Here is a 17,659-nt window from a genome sequence, read left to right on the forward strand (position 1 = left end):
CAGCCATGTTACCCTTCAGGGGCCAGGCCCTGTCTCACATTTGTGTACTGTGGAAGTTGCATACACCAGAGTAAAGTCACATTTTTTCAGACCCAGCCAAAATAGGGCAAGGAAAGCTGGAAGGAGAGGAGGTCCATATTTACATGTAGGAGATATGAATTGTTTCCAAGGACTTACTAAAAACCCTTTCATGCATCTCCTGCTTTGATAAATTTTATCATTAGACATTCTTAGGACAGCACTGATTCAGATCAGAAGTTTTCAGAACACTTGCCCAGTAAGGGCATCTCCACCAATAAACTAGCCACAACTCTGGCTGTGAACCTCTGATGAACTCTGTTTCTAAGCCACTTATGTAAATTGCTATTTTAAAATTAAACTCCCCTTTACCCTTCCTCACTGAATACACTAGTGGTTTGCGACCTCATGCATTCCAGATTATAATCCTTATTTATTTTCGGGATTAAACCCAACATATTTAGAGATAATTTTCTCTAGTGTCTTTTTTTTCAAGGCTGACAGTAATTTCCAGCTATGACCACTGCCAGCCTTTCTCATCTCTTGCCGAACACATCTGCGTTCCTCATCACTGAGTTCCACTCACTTTCTTGAGAGAACTATCCAGAAGAGCACTAAGGAATTGAATAGCCAGGTCGCCAATCTATAATGGGGTACAAAAAATGTCTGAAAATATAACTTGATAGAGAAAATCTCCAATTCATTTTTGTTTGTATGGTGAGGCAGATGAATTTTATAAGCTGTAAAGAGGTGAGGGTTATATCCTCAAGGGTCATACTTCCTAATGCTTGATCATCATCATACCACATATTAGTCCATTTGGGCTTTTATAACAGAAGATCATAAACTGGGTGGCTTAAGCAATAGGCTTTTATTTCTCATAGTCTGGAAGGTGGGAAGTCCAAGATCATGGCTCTGGCAGGTCTCCGTATCTGGCGAAGGCTTTCTTTCTCTCTTGGAGACTACTAGCTTCTCCCTGTGTCCTGAGATGGCAGAAGGGAGAGAGAAAGAGAGACTCTATCTTCTCTTCTTCTTTTTATAAGAACACTAATCTCATTATGAGAGCGCAACTCTCATGACTTTATTTAAACATAATTATCTTCCAAAGGCCCTATTTCCAAATACCATTACCTTGGGGGCTAGGGCTTGAACATATAGATTCTGAGCAAGTGCAAACATTCAATCCCTAATAAACTTCCTTGTGCACAGAACTGTCAATGAGAATACTTATAAGATGCATCACTTCTAAACTTTCCTGAATGTAAAATGAGCAAAAATTAAATAAGTAAAACTCTTAGCATGGCTCAACTGGGCAATATTTATTACCCAATTCTGAGGCTTTGAACTCAAGGCTTTATTTATTATTTACTTTAGACAGTAAAAGAAGTCTCACACAGGTGGACTCACACAGAAAATAATGTTCATCAGTCATTATTGTCATAATAATGCTGCTTTACCAACTACTATCAAATATTAAAGGCATTCACAATAAGCAGTGATTTCTCATTCACACATCGGTGGTCAGCTGGAGTTCAGTTAATCTAAACTGGTCTTCACTGCACTTGACTCTGACTGTGGGTCATAACAGTGGTTACCCTAGGTATGTTCACAGGAATAGGCAGGAGCACATGAGGGCAAGGGCATTTGAAGTTCTGCCAACACGTCTGCCATCATCCAATCCTTTGTGAAATTGTGAATTGTCCAAATCAGTTGATTCCAAAGAAAGGGGCAGGGAGGTAAACTCTACTCATTGAAAAACCATTGCAAGGGTATGCATATGTAATAATACTCCAGGAAAATGAAGAATTGGGATTTATAATCCAACCTACCACACATTCCATTGCATTTGAAAGCATTATTCGAAGAGCTACAATGCTTATGTTCAATAGTTAAGGACTATTAAAAACTAAATATAATTCATAACACAGTGAATTTTGTAAATCCTAGGTGCTTATAATTTGCTTATAAGAAACAAAGGTGCTGGGCGTGGTGGCTCACGCTTGTAATACCAGCACTTTGGGAGGCCGAGGTGGGCGGATCACGAGGTCAGGAGATCGAGACCACAGTGAAACCCCGTCTCTACTAAAAATACAAAAAATTAGCCAGGCGTGGTGGCGGGCGCCTGTAGTCCCAGCTACTCGGAGAGGCTGAGGCAGGAGAATGACGTGAACCCGGGAGGCGGAGCTTGCAGTGAGCCGAGATTGCGCCACTGCACTCCAGCCTGGGCAACACAGCAAGACTCTGTCTCAAAAAAAAAAATAAAAGAAACAAAGGTATAGCCTTATGTTTATTTTTTTTTAGCATGGCTTAATATATTTGAACCTTTGTTTTTGAACTTTTATCTTTATTATGGAAGCAATATGGTTCTGTGGGAAGAATGTTAGTGGGATTTCAAATATGCAGATTCTAGTCCTAGATTTACTACTAATTAACTCTGAGACAATCAGCCAATTATCTGAACTTATCTTGGCCATGTTCTCCTCTTCCGGAAGGGTTTGGGCTGGTTAGTTGCATTTCCTTCCATCACTACAACTCCATGAGCTTGTGTTTACTGACATGGAAGTGGGCCAATAGGCCTTGCTTCATCTCCTTCTTTTTATTCCAAAAAGAAAATTATTGTTGCATCATATTAAGAGTTCCCAGTACCAAAAGTACATGTGTGAACAAAAGCGGGAATCTTATCTAAAGTCGTGGACAGCATTTAAATGTTTTTCAGATGAACCAGAGTTAAGCGGGCCCTCCATTTCCTGGCCACACACTGTCAATGTGGAGGATCTCTGGCCATGAGTTAAAGGTCACCCATGATACCAAATCGCAAATTGTGTTGAGAATGGAGAGCGTTTGCAAAGCTGGAATGAATACACAAAACATGTTTATTTACATCACTCAGGTTTGTATGGAAACCCAAAGTACAGTTTGCAAATACGATGGTATTCGTCTTCCTGAAATTGGCACAAATTACAGATGTTTGAGAAGTTAATAATTTCACATATGCTTTTGACAGTGACATATCAGCAAACAATTTTTATAGAGCATTGCACACACTTCTAACACACACAGCTGAGGTCTGATTCAAGCTAAAACCCCAAGTGACTATAAACCAAACAATTATTTTTTTTAGCCCTAATGTGTTTGCTTCCTAATGACCCACAGCCTTAAACTCACACTGAGCAGGACAGCATAAACTTTCTTTTTTTATGCTCCAGGCCCCAACAGGGCAAGGCACATTCTGGAAGACTACTTGTGGGTGACCAAAGTGCAATTTAAAACATCAGCAGCCTTTGATCAGGGCAGCTTGCTTACTTTTAATTGTTTCCAGAGTGCTTGTTTGAAAATTTGTTAGATTACACATCACATGCAATGGGAATTGATGGCTGAATTCCCTGCCTTAATCCTTGGCTCAGAAAGGAGTCATGCTTACTTCAGTTACACTTAGGAGACTGAGTTTTTGGCCCAGCAACATAAAGGTGATTTCAGTTGCTGTCTCTTTTCACCCATACCCAAAATAACAAGAAATGAACTGAGAGATCCTTTAGGAAAGTGTGAGGTAATTGGTTGCTGGCTATTCTTTTTTTCTGGCTGCACTAACTTTAATCAAAGATTCTTTTTTTACTTCTTCATGGGTATTAGTGGATACGAGATCTCATAAGGTTTTCTCCTTAAAAAAAAAATAGCAGATAGAGCACAATTAGTATCAAAGAAAACTTCCTTAAAACCAGATATGTCAAATTCTTTCAACGCTTAGAGGTGCAAATCAATATCACTGGACACTAAGTTAATGAGTGAGAGAATCCTTTCCTTAGCAACCCCAAGCTCAGCACTTTTCCTATCTAACCTTCATAACCTCCTTGGTTGATCTGACAGAAGTCAACAATGACTTTTGTGCAGATAATGTTCAAAGTTGCATCCACACTTCTGACTACCAACTGAATATAAATCACTGACTAGATGATGGTGACACATGCATCCCAATTTTCATGTGGCCAATAATAAGTTGATTATCCTGACCCACTCCCATCCCATACCCAATCCCATTTCTTTCTCATTTTTAATTTTGTAATTGGTCCCACCATTCTACTATTCCAGTCACTGCTGATAACTTATGAATTCTTTCAACTGCTTCTTGTCTCCTGTATCTTACATTCAGTGATACCAGGCTCTTTTTATTCTGTACCCCCACCCCTATGGTTTTCCCAAATTCACCCTACCTTTCTGCTCACAATATACCAAACACAGATTCCTAACAGCTCACAATGCACCAAAAACAGATTCCAAACATGACCCTGAGTTTTCTAAATTGCCTATTACTAATCCATCCTATATTTTAACATCAGGATTATTTTCCTTAAACCCATCTGATTATGTCAGTTTCAAATTAAAGTTAATTAATATTGTCTATACCACAAATGTTAAACTGCTAAACTCCTAAGACTGTCATTCTCCAGTTTTACACTGTATCTTCAACCGTGCTCTCTGCCAGTGTGGTTAATCCTGGGTTCCAGTGATAAATTATTTGCACAGCATATGATATGCTCTAAAATTCTTTTTTTTGTTTGTTTTTTTTTTTGAGACGGAGTCTCGCTCTTTCACCCAGGCTGGAGTGCAGTGGCACGATCTCGGCTCACTGCAGGCTCCGCCCCCCAGGGTTCACACCATTCTCCTGCCTCAGCCTCCCGCGTAGCTGGGACTACAGGCACCCGCCACCTCACCCGGCTAATTTTTTGTATTTTTAGTAGAGACGGGGTTTCACCGTGTTAGCCAAGATGGTCTCGATCTCCTGACCTCGTTGATGCTTAGCACCTGCTCCTTACTTTGCCTCCTTCAAATCCATCTTCCAAGACTCAGTTAAGACGTGACATCTTTTCTGAATCCTTAAACCAGGACTGAAAGTATGCTCCTATTCTGTGCTTTTGAGGAATCTAGTAAAAGCATGTATCATTAAGTTAACCAACCATCCCTGTTTGCAGGATGCTTTCTCTGTTTTATGATCTTAAGTCCTGTAACCAGGAAATCAGGTAGGCCCAAGCAAACCAGAAGGGTCAACAGTCACCCTTGACATAGTATGTGGTCACTGCATGTCTGTTTCATCCACCAGACTGTGAGATGCTTAAAGTCTCTTAGAAGTTTAATTTATCTCTGTAGCCCTAAAATTTAGTTCAATGTTTGCAAAATAGTGAACTAGTCGATTTAATATTGTAGTAACATTTTGCTCTTTTCTGTTGAATCCTCAAAATCTTTGGAGGATGTCAACATTAACTTGAATATTTTTTATCCATGAAGAGAATACATCCAAGAGAAACTTAGTGATCTGCCCAAAGTTAAACAACCAGACTACACACAGATGTTTTTCTGATTACTAAACTATGTTTATTTCACCATGAAAACTGAGTAAATCATTGGCTGGAATATTCTGCGGTGTGTTAGATTGAGTATTTTTCTACACACAAATTGATTTAGGGAGGAAAATGATTAAAATCAGATAAGCAGTTAATTACCAGCCCTTCCACTCAATTAAATTTTGGAATAGCTATTTGTTTGAATTAGACATCTTCAAACAAGATTGACTGCCTAGATATAACTAGTACAACCAAAACAACAGAAAATTAAAATAAATGTTATTTTCTCAGGAACTAAATGAGATAATTTAGAAAATGAGACTATTGAGATTTTCCAGTTAACATATTTATAAATCACAACCACACACCTATTGTTTAATCCAGTGGTTCTCAATGGGGATAATTTTGCACCAGGAGTCAGTTGGCAATGTCTGGAGACAGTTTCAGCTGTCACAAGCAGAGGGGTAGAGATCAGGGATGCTGCTGAATATCCCACAATGCACAGAACAGCATATCCACCACAAAAAGTCATCAAGCCCAAGGTGTCAGTAGTATGAAGATTAAGAAACTCTAATTTAAACTGACAAGTAGGTAGGAAATGTTATCACATACATATTTTAATTAACTCTATTCCAAGAAGAGAAATGTTAACAGAAAATTCCACAAATGCATTTTTAAAATATATGTAGATTTTATGCACATAAATGTATGTATGTACATATATTATACATGTGGATAAACCAAACCATATAGTATGTGGGGGTTTTTTGGGTTTTTTTTTGTTTTTTTCTGAGACGGAGTCTTGCTCTGTAGCCCAGGCTGAAGTGCTCTGGTGCAATCTCGGCTCATTGCAACTTCCGCCTCCTGGATTTAAGTGATTCTCCTACCTCATCCTCTCAAGTAGCTTGAATTACAGGTGCTCGCCACCATGCCCTGCTAATTTTTGTATTTTTGGTAGAGACCGGGTTTCACCATGTTGGCCAGGCTGGCCTTGAACTCCTGACCTCAAGTAATCCACCTGCCTCGGCCTCCCAAATTGTTGGGATTACAGGCATAAGCCACTGTGCCCAGGCAGTATGTATTTTTTAATGGTGTAAGTAAAGGTGATATTTATACAGTTCTGCTGTATCAACAGACAAAACTTTTTATTTCTTTAAAAAATATATCTTTTTTCTTGTTCTTATAATGAAAAAAAAACAGGCTTACTACAGATATCATTACTCAAAAAGAAAACATTTTTTAAATTCTATAATCCAACCATTGAAAAAGAATGAAAGCATTTTAGCTTATTTGCTTTACTCTGTAATTTGCAGAATTAAAAAAAATTATACTTACAAAAACAGTTTTGAATCATGCTTTCTTTACTTAACATTATATCATGAAATAGCCTTCTAAAAATGTCATTTTACTATTGAACAAATTCCATCACATGAATACACCATAATTTATTTAATAAATCTCCTAAAGTTGGATATTTGAAATTTTTTCTCTATGTTTTGCTATAATAAATAACACCATGATGAACATTCCTGTACATAAATCTTTAGTCCCTTCTCTGATTATTTACTTGGGATAGATTCCATGAACTAAAATGTTGGGGTCAAAATGAAGCCATTTAAGGTTTAGGATTTCAGTGATATAATCCATAAAACAGAAATAATAAACTATGGCCTCTCCCTAGTCCACAGTATAAAAGGGTCACGGAACAGTGATTTATTAACATAAACCAGAGACTAGGCATCCAACTGTGAAGTTATCTCTACACGTGCAAATATAGGTGGGGGGCAGAGAATACACAAAGGCCCTGTTACAGAAATAGACCTGTTCATGTTTATTTTTTATTTGGTTCACAATCTATGAGTCAGAAAACCCTCTTTTCAGGTAGAATGTGACAGAATGTGCCAAAGAGAGCTATATGAGTGATTCCCACTTCCCACAAAGGTATAGCAAAAGAAAAATTCAATTTCAGCTTATATTTACTACAACATACATATAAACCATTCAGTATTCATTTAGTGAAAATTTACTGTATCCTTCTCGACACCGTGCTATCTTTGCCTCTTTGTTGTACATTTTGTTTCTAGCCCTCACAACAGTTCTGAAGTATTATCTCCATTGCGTAGATAAGGATGCTGAGCATCTGAGAGTATTAGGTAAATTGACTATGTAAACAGATTACTAAGTAAACAATCTTATTTAAACACTCATCTGTATGATCTCTAACCAATTGTTCCTAAACTCGACACTGCCCTTCATGTTTATAATATTTCTAATCCCACATATAAGAGCCTACTGAATGGAATTACATAGATAAAAGAATTAATACCTTCTTTCACTCTACTATGCTTCCAAGCGTGACTACTAATTCGTCATTGTAGTCCATCAAGCTACACTAGATCTCCTTTGTAGGCCTGACACTGCAGATATCACCCAATCTCATTTACAGTGACTCAGAGACCTAAGGAAATGCACCTGAATTCTCACTTTGAAAACTTCATGCTGGAGAGGGATTTGAAGTATGGCATTCATTTTAGGCTACAGCCTTGGAGATGTGAAGCTGTCTAATTTTCCTCATGTGTAAGGAAACCATTCTCAATAACATGGGATCAGTTGTCCTGAGAATAAGAAACCACCACCATTCTGCGAGAGCATTGTTAGGTACAGATTTTGTACAAGCTGCCAAATGCAGAGAAACTGTGTGGGTCTGAGCTCTGTTTTCTGTTTTCTTTTTTTTATTTTTTAATTGGTTGAACTTCAGAATTTTCTTTCTTCTGAATTTGTCTTTCAGATTCTTTCTCTTGGCCAAATGCATAAGAAGTGAGTTTTTTCTTCTTGCTCCTTCACTATTTCTCTTCTCCATCATGATAGAGCTATATTTCCCAGCTCCCTCTCTCCCACCTACCCACCTATTTATCACCTGGGGCTGAGGGGTGGGTTGCCTTTCTCATTTTGACTGAGTTATTCAGGCACACCCCGTGAATGACACTCACATACAATTTGTGAATACAGTTTTTATGTGCATCTCCTGTCTTAATTTAGTAACCAATTTTCACAATCTCCTTTATGCCTAGGTTTCACTTCATATCTTTAGATTCTTTCCTAAATCATTCCCTTCCATCTTCCTCCTTCCCATGGATATCTGTGTTTCCAAATTATTTTCTGAATATCATAATTTGGTGTATTAGAGATGAAATATGAATGCTTTATAAGTGCTATATTTCAAAGTCATTGGATAGTTCCAATATCCATTATCATGCAGTAAGTGAATATAAATGTATCTACGTAAGCATTCACCTACACCCTTATAATAGATACTCACACTGTAAATGTTAAATTCAATCGTATATTTTGTTAATGCTTACCATATGTGAGGAAATGTGCACTGCATTGACCATGCAAACATCCACAAACGAAGAATGACATGCAGTGAGATGAAGTGATGTGCCCACAGTCATGACAGCGAGGGCTTTGTAGATGTGGTCTCACATCTCATTCAGGCTTTCAGAAACATCCACTGCAATCACTTTCATACCTGTAGTACATTTGTTATCTCTGTGTCTCTGCCACTTAATCTTCACAGTGAAATCCTTGAAAGCGCAACTCAAACATCACCTCTCTTTGAAGCTTTCTTTTACCATTATCCCTGCACATCGAGACCAAGTAGCCACATCTTTCTCTCTTTAACATAGAATGTCATGCTAGCAGAGTAGTCACTGCATTACATTTGGCAGTGTTTGGTCTCTGTCATTCCTTTTGATCAGTCTTTACCTTGCTCATCTTGTACCCAACTTCTCTGGCAGAGTGATGCCTAATAGATATTTGCCTGGATGAATTACCAGTTAAACAGTCCTCTGAATTTGAAATCTACTAAAGAAAGACATTACAGTTACAGTCTCTGCCTTTGGGATTTAGCATAAGACTTGTCTGACCAAACAACCTCATACTCCAGGTACTGAGTTCATTCTTTGAGTTATATACCATACTTCTCTATTCAGTCAAAACAGTTAAATCGACTGTTCTTGTTGGTGTTTCTTTCTGATGGCTTATGAATCCTGTTTGAAAACCCATTTCTTTTACTTTCTAGTAAAAGTAAAAAGTAAAAAAAAAAAATTTTTAAAGCAAAAGCAAGCTGATGAGTTTCATAAATAAGGCCATATAGTCAAACATTCTAGGGTAGAAGCAGATGGCACGATCCTAGACAAAATAAATAGCCTGCTTCAGTTTCTTCACCTATGAAACAGGGTTAATGTTGCCCACATGCAGAGTTTTTGAATGTCTCACATATGAGAATAAGTTTTAAAACAAACAACACCCCCGTTGGGTAGAGTAGAATAATGGCCCCTCCAAGGTGTCTACATGCCAATCTCTAGAACCTGTGAATTTGTTGCCTCCACAAAAGGGACTTTACTGATATGAGTATGGTTAAGAACCTTCCAACAGGATGAACATCCTGGATTATCTGGGTGGCTGTGATCTAATTACAGAAGTTCTTAAAAGAGGACACCATTTTTGGCTATAGTAAAAAGAGATGTAATAACAGAAGAATGGCCAGAGAAACATCACATTGCAGGCTTTAATGATGGAGGAAATGTGGCCTCTAGAAGCTGGAAAAGGCAAAGATGCTGATTCTCTCTAAGATCCTCCAGAAAAAAGTACAGTCCTGCTGATGTCTTGATTTCAGCCTGGTGAGATGCCTATTGGATTCTGACTGTAAGATAAAGTATTTGTGTTGTTTTAAGCTACTGATTTGTGGTTAATAAATTTTTATTCTGGTCTTATGCAAATGCTGCTTAATCATATGGACAAAACAATGAGGTCAAGCACTTAAAGCTCACAAAAGGTTCATTAACTATATTTTTATATAGTTTGACTCTTCAAATGAACAATTGCTTGAGTTCTTGGAAGGAAGACTTGCTCACTAACCATTTCAAGTTCTTTCTCTTATGGTGTGCATTAGCGATTGATTGCAAAATTAGTAAATTCTAAAGAACTGTGTTATGCAATGGCTTACATAATGTGTATTAAACTATAATTATTTGCATTATTCATTCCCTTACCATTCCACAAATATTGGTTGGGAATTTCCCAAAGAAAGAAAATATTCAAAATGGAAAAATGTACTTAATAAACTCCTTCTGCCCAGATGAGACACTCAAGCCAGCAAAAGAAAATAACCAAAATATAACACCCAAGAGCCTTAAATTCTGAACTCTACCTTAACTGACTATTGCAACTCCAGGTCTCAGCACAGTCCCTGGCATACAGTACGTCCACACAAAGAAACTGGGAACTTTGTTGAATCGACTGCTGTATTTGTAATAATTTAATAACTTACAGAAGGGATGATCAGCAAAAGCTTCATAGACGAGATACCATTTAAAATTATTGTCAAAGACAAAGAAGAAGAGAGTATGCTTAAAAACTGTTTATAATTGAATTTGAAAAACAGTATTGTGTATGAAAACTGCAATAATAAAATATAGGGCCAAAGAGTGGGTTGCAGAGAAATCATAAGAATTCTGATTTCTAAAACTGGGTTTCAGCAGTAGAAATCTCAATGAAGTTTGTAAGCAGCAACAATAAATCGTTCTTTACTCACGTAAATTTGACTGGATTAAACAAAGTTAAGCAGGTCTTTTCAGTGTAGGATTTTTTAGGCTTCACTAGGCTAATGAGCCTTAAGCTTTTTAAGTAAAGGATAACATGTCTATCTCAGTTACCTATTGCTCAATAATGATCTATTTCAAAACAATGGCTTTAAATCATGCTTTATTACTTCTCATAACTCTGTGTGCTGGCTGCTGTTCTGGGCTTAACTCATGCACCTGCTTTTGACTGGTGGATGGGCTAGAGGCTGAGCTCACCTAGGTGGCTGAGTTTCTTTCCACAAGTAGGGTTTTCTTGTTTGTTTTTGTTTTCTTCTTCTTGTTGCTGTTCTTGTGTTTTCCTTTTATTTGTTTGAATTCTCAGGTTTCTTCACATGATGGCAGAAGTATTCCAAAACAAGTGAGAGTAGAAGGCCCACGGTTTCTTGAGATCCAGGCCCTGATGTCACATGGTGTCACTTCTGCCACATTGTATTGGTCAAAATAAGTCACAAGGTCAGCCCCAATTAGAGTGGCAACTTTAATTGTAGACAAGCAAGTATACAAGGATGAGAGGAACTTGCAGCCACATTTTGTAATCTGTTATTTTAGTTAGATTAGTTAGTTCCAAAACTAATGTAATCATTAAACTTTTCTCTTTTATATATACTACCTTGTAATGTGCAATTTATTAATGCTGATGTAAGGCTTTGAATTATACATTAAGTAGTTTTATAACTAGGGACTACTGGAGTCTTTAATTAAGCATTCAACTTTAAAAGGGACACATTTTACAACATATAGCTTTCTATTTTGCAAAAGTCACATATGAGAGTATTTAAGTGAGGAATAGAGCAAAGCAATTTAATAACGGATTATTGGTGTAGCTCAGATGAGTGGAAAAGAGATCTTTATTCAGGTTAAGTGATAATGAGATGAGAAAGGAGAAAGTAAACGTATATATACTCTACAGATAGAATCTGTATAATCTGATTGGCCACTTATGCTACAGTTGGGCACAGAGCAGGGCAGAGCTTAGCGAAAAGACAAAAAAATCAAGGTCCTCCCCACAGATTTGAGCTTTTGGTAATTAGCCCAACAGTGAAATTATGAACAAAAATAAAGGAGTTAAGTAAAGAAATATCAGATAAATAATAGTAAATTTATTATGTACATTTTAGGTTTGGAATGTTAAGCTACCATGCAGACATATTTAGTAGGGTTTTTTAGTTGCAGGATTGAGATTCTGGAAATGTATTAGTTTTGAGGAATTATATATAACAAATTGATTTATTATTGATTCAACGAATATCTCTACATATATTCCCTAAATGATACAATGTAAAATGTAACAAATATAGATCTTGCCATCTCAGAGCTTATAAATAACTACTCAAGCAATTAACATTCCTGCCATAAATATTAAGACTTGGCCCAGCGTGTTGGCTTATGCCTGTAATCCCAGCACTTTGAGAGGCCGAGGCGGGTGGATCACCTGAGGTCAGGAGTTCAAGGACAGTCTGACCAACACGGGGAAACCCTGTCTCTACTAAAAAACAGACACACAAAAATTAGACGAGCATGGTGGCACATGCCTGTAATCCCAGCTACTCGGGAGGCTGAGGCTGGAGAATTGCTTGAACCCATGAGGCAGAGCTTGCAGTGAGCCGAGATCACGCTATTGCACTCCAGCCTTGGCAACAAGAGCAAAACTCTGTCTCAAAAAATAATAATAATTAAAAAAAAAGAACTTAAGGATATACAAAGTGCTATTGGTAGAAGCCCCCTTCAAACTATGCATTAGAGTGTGGTGGTGGGGCAGGGGAGCATGAGATATATAAGACAGAAAGTATTCTTTGTAGGAACTAACATGTAAAAGCAAACGTATGGAAAAAATAGGCACCTCTTTTTGCCTGCCCTCTCTCAATAGACTTACTATTTCTAAAAGTAAGGCAGATTTCACTCCTTGAATCACAATCCTGTAATGAATGGTTCCTTATTTTGCTTAAAACAACAACTTCACATGTCCTAAAAGATTATACATGATTTTCCCCCCATGGTACTCTTTGACCTCATCTCTTACCACTTTCTCCTTGTTTTCTGTCCCTTCCAGCCACAGTGGCCTTTTTGCTATTCCTCAGACTCTCCCCAGGCACACTAGCCTTAGATTATCCATAGTAACCCTCCTCGCTGCCTGAATACTCATCTTCACCTGTCTGTTTGGCTACCTCTCTCACTTTCATGAGGTTTTTGCTCAAATATCACATTCTTAAGGCAGCTCATGCAGACCATTCTATTAAACTTTGCAACTAGAACCCCCACTTGCTCTCCCTATCCTGCCCAGTGTCCTCTATTTTTTCCCTATAGCACTTGTCCTTTCTAAAATATATTCTTCTTCGTTGTGCATGCACATTGTTCTTTAACTTTTTGTCTCTTTTTGATAGAATATAAGATCCACGAGGACAGATATTTTTGGGGTTTTCACATTGATCTATCCTAAGCACCAAGAATATGCCTGGCTCATAAAGAATACTCAATTTTCAATTAATACGTGTTGACCAAATACATTTTATAGCACTTTTTGGCATGGGAAAAAGCCACATTGCATCCTGACATCAGAATCCTCCGTGAAGCATTGTACTTACAGAATTCAAGACCAGTTCTTCAATTTGACATTTAAGACTCTAATGCCAGGCACAGTGGCTCATGCTTGTAATCCCAGCACTTAGGTGAGAGGATCACTTGAGTCTAAGAGTTTGAGACCAGCCTGGACAACATAGTAAGACCTCGTCTCTACAAAAACAATCAAAAACTTATCCAGGTGTAGTGATTCATGCCTGTGGTCCTAGCTACTCAGAAGGCTGAGGTGGGAGGATTATTCGCAGTAGATTGAGGATGCAGTGAGCCATGATTATGCCACTGCACTCCAGCCTAGATGAAAAAGCCAGACCCTGTGGAAAAAACAGACCTTCTACCACTTGGCACGATTTGGAGAAATTTCTGTATCTATACCTTGGTTTCCTCATCTAGAACAAGTAGCTACTTCTTACTGGCCTGCAAGAGTTATGGGTTGTGTTCAGTAATAAAATATAAAGCACTAAAAATCATGGAACCAACCCAAATGCCCATCAATGATAGACTGGATAAAGAAAATGTGGTGCACATACACCATGGAATACTATGTAGCCATAAAAAGGAATTAGATCATGTCATTTGCAGGGACATGGATGAAGCTGGAAACCATCATTCTCAGCAAACTAACACAGGAACGGAAAACCAAACACCACATGTTCTCACTCATAAGTGGGAGTTAAACGGTGAGAACACATGGACACAGGGAGGGAAACAACATACACCAGAGCCTGTTGGGGGTTGGGGGTGAGGGGAGGGAACTTGGAAAATAAATAAATAAATAAATAAAAAGTTAGTTTAAAACTTTTACACTGCCAGTATTCCAGATTTGGTGAAATTAATTCTTTTTTAAAGGGTCCATATAAAATAATTTTCTAATGTATAAATATATAATATATACATGATATATATGATATATCTATCTGATATATATGATATATGTATATCATATATATATGGCATGAATCAAAAGGCCTTGAACACAGTGAGTGCTTAAGACATGATCGGTTTTATGATTTCCATTGAATTTATTATCATTCATTATTGTTGTTGTTGTTGTTAGTAGTAGTGGGAGTAGTACTATTACGTTAGATTTCACTGCATCTCCTCACATAGCTGATTTAACTGCTGATAAACCAGAGTAACTGCTTCTTTCTCAAAGCAGTCTATTTTCTGACCTCTAAGCTTCATTCATCCTGTTCTTACACTAGTCAATAGAGAGTATCAAACTCTCTCCTTTTATCATCTACTTAGGTACAAAATTTCTCCATAATTAAATTTTCCTGACATGCCTCATGATATTTCTATTGAATACCCACTCACCCCCTAAATCTAGAAGTGACTTCTCCTTCCTCTGTGTTCCCATGCATGTTTTCTATGTCTAACTTGCTGGGGTAAATGCCTTTTCTCCCCTAGAAGACTTTAAACCTCTTGAAGGTAGATTCGAGTCACTTAAACTCTGCATCCAGTGGATGCTTGGTGAATACACACCTTTATCCACCCAATTATAACAATCACTGACTCTACTAGTCAAAGGCATAGTTAATATGAAGATCATGTCCCCTAAATCTACTCAAATCAAAATCTGATAGGAAAAATAACTTCAGAAGGTATATAAAATAATGCATTATTAGTTCAGTGGAATTAAGAATAGAATAAAGAGAGTTAGGGTTAAAGGCACAAAGCCTTGATGTTATGAGTAAAGAGTGCATTATTATTAAATAATTCACGTTTAGATAATTTAATGGGAAACCAAAAAGATTTGCATATGGTTAGCTTAAACACCACTTACATGCTGTAACAAAAAGAGAATTAACTGTTTTTATCAAAACACCTCACTTCATAGGCAATTTACTCAATACAATTTGCATAATTTCTAGAAATATGCAAAATGAATTTAATATGCATTATTCATCATGATCTCAAAAAGAGTTTTTGGCAATTTGCTACACTGATATTCTTTCCCATTTGTAATCCTCATCTGCAAAAAAATTAATATTCAGCAGCCATAAGATTCTAAGATTTGGTGATAGCAAATTTTCAAGGAATATGGATTTTAGAGTCATCAAATATTTTCCTAAAGGAGATGCACATAATGCACCTCATCCTTTAAATCCATCAGGTTAATTAAAATCATTGAGGTGACTTTGATAGAAATAAAACAGGCTCAGGAGAGGAAAAAGAGAACTAAAGATACCAAGAACTCAAGCAGCATGAGATATGGAAAGTGAAGACTGGACGCCAGAGGCTTGGGTGCCCCTTCTGTCTCTATTGATAACCTTCAGCTTAGCAAACAGAAAATGTTGAGACAGTTTTATTCATAAAAATGTTAATGTTCAGTTCAATGATATTTAATTCAGTAAAAATATGGAACCACTTATATGAAATGAATTAGATACCTTTTTAAATATATCTACTTAACAGAAGACCTTTCAAACATGTTTTAGTTGGATTATTTTTTCTTTTACCACCTCACCCCTTAATTGGATTATTTTTTGCTTTTGACTTCTGTGAATTCCTTGTATATTCTGGATTCTAAGCCATTGTCAAATAAATCATTTGCAATTTTTTTTTTGCATTCTGTAAGTTGTCTCTTCACTCTATTGAATTTTTGCTTTGCTGTGCAGAAGCTTTTAGTTTGCTTTAATCCAATGTGTCTATTTTTGCTTTTGTTGCTTGTGCTTTTGACATCTTATCCATAAAACCTTTCCCAAACCAATGTCCTGAAACATTTCTCCAGTGTGTTCTCCAATGTTTCTCCTGAAACATTTCTCCAGTGTGTCTCACATTAGGTGTTTAATCAATTTTGACTTGACTGTTTTATATGGTGAGAGATACATGTCTAGTTTCCTTCTTCTGTTTATGTATATGCAGTTTTTCCCAGCACCATTAATTCAAAAGTCTGTTCTTTCCCCAATGTATGTTCTTGGTACCTCTGTCAAAAATTAGTTGCCTGTAAATATTTGGGTATATTTTTGGGTTCTCTATTCTATTCCACTAGTTTATGTGACTGTTTTTATGCCAACACTATGCTGTTTTGGTTACTATAGCTTTCTAGTATATTTGATGCCAGGTAGTGTGATGACTCCAGGTTTTCTCCTTTTGCTCATCATTGCTTTCGCTATTCTGGGGTCTTTTGTGTTTCCATACAAATTTTAAGATTGTTTTTCTATTTCTGAAAAGAATGTCTTTGGTATTTTGATAGGGGTTACGTTGAACCTACAGATTGCTTTGAGTACTATGGTCATTTTAACAATATTAGTTCTTGAAATAAATGAACATAATGTGTCTTTCATTTTTTTGTGTACTCTTTCATTTTTTCATCAGATTTTTTTTTTTTTTTTTTTTTTTTGAGACGGAGTTTCACTCTTTTTGCCCAGGCTGGAGTGCAATGGCACGATCTCGGCTCACTGCAACCTCTGACTCCCAGGTTCAAGTGATTTTCCTGTCTCAGCCTCTGGAGTAGCTGGGAATAAATAGGCACACACCACCATGCCCAGATAATTTTGTATTTTAAGTAGAGATGGGGTTTCAGCATGTTGGCCAGGCTGGTCTCAAACGCCTGACCTCAGGTGATGTGCTTGCCTCAGCCTCCCAAAATGCTGGGATTACAGGAGTGAGCCACCACGCCCGGCTGCCATCAGATTTTTATAATTTTCATTTATAGATATTTTACCTTATTAGTTAAATTTATTCCCAGGTATTTTGTATTTTTGTGGCTACTGTAAATGAGATTACTTTCTTGATTTCTTTTTCAACAAGTTCATCAATGGTATATAGAAATGCTAGAGATTTTCATATGTTTATTTCTGTCTTGTTACTTCACCACTTTCATTTATCAGTTCTAAATATTTTTAGTGGAGTCTTTCAATTTGACTACATATAAAATTATGTCATCTGCAGGCAGGGGCAATTTGACTTTCTCTTTTCCAATATGAAGACCTTAAATTTCTTTCTCTTGTTTAATTGCTCTGGCTAGCACGTCCAGTAATAAGTTGAATGAATGTGGAAAAGTGATCATCTTTTTCTTGTTCCATTTCTTAGACAAAAAAATATTTCTACCTTTTCCTGCTCAGTATCACGTTAGTT

This window comes from Symphalangus syndactylus, chromosome 16 (genome assembly GCF_028878055.3).
Source record: "Symphalangus syndactylus isolate Jambi chromosome 16, NHGRI_mSymSyn1-v2.1_pri, whole genome shotgun sequence".
In the NCBI taxonomy this organism is placed as follows: domain Eukaryota; kingdom Metazoa; phylum Chordata; class Mammalia; order Primates; family Hylobatidae; genus Symphalangus; species Symphalangus syndactylus.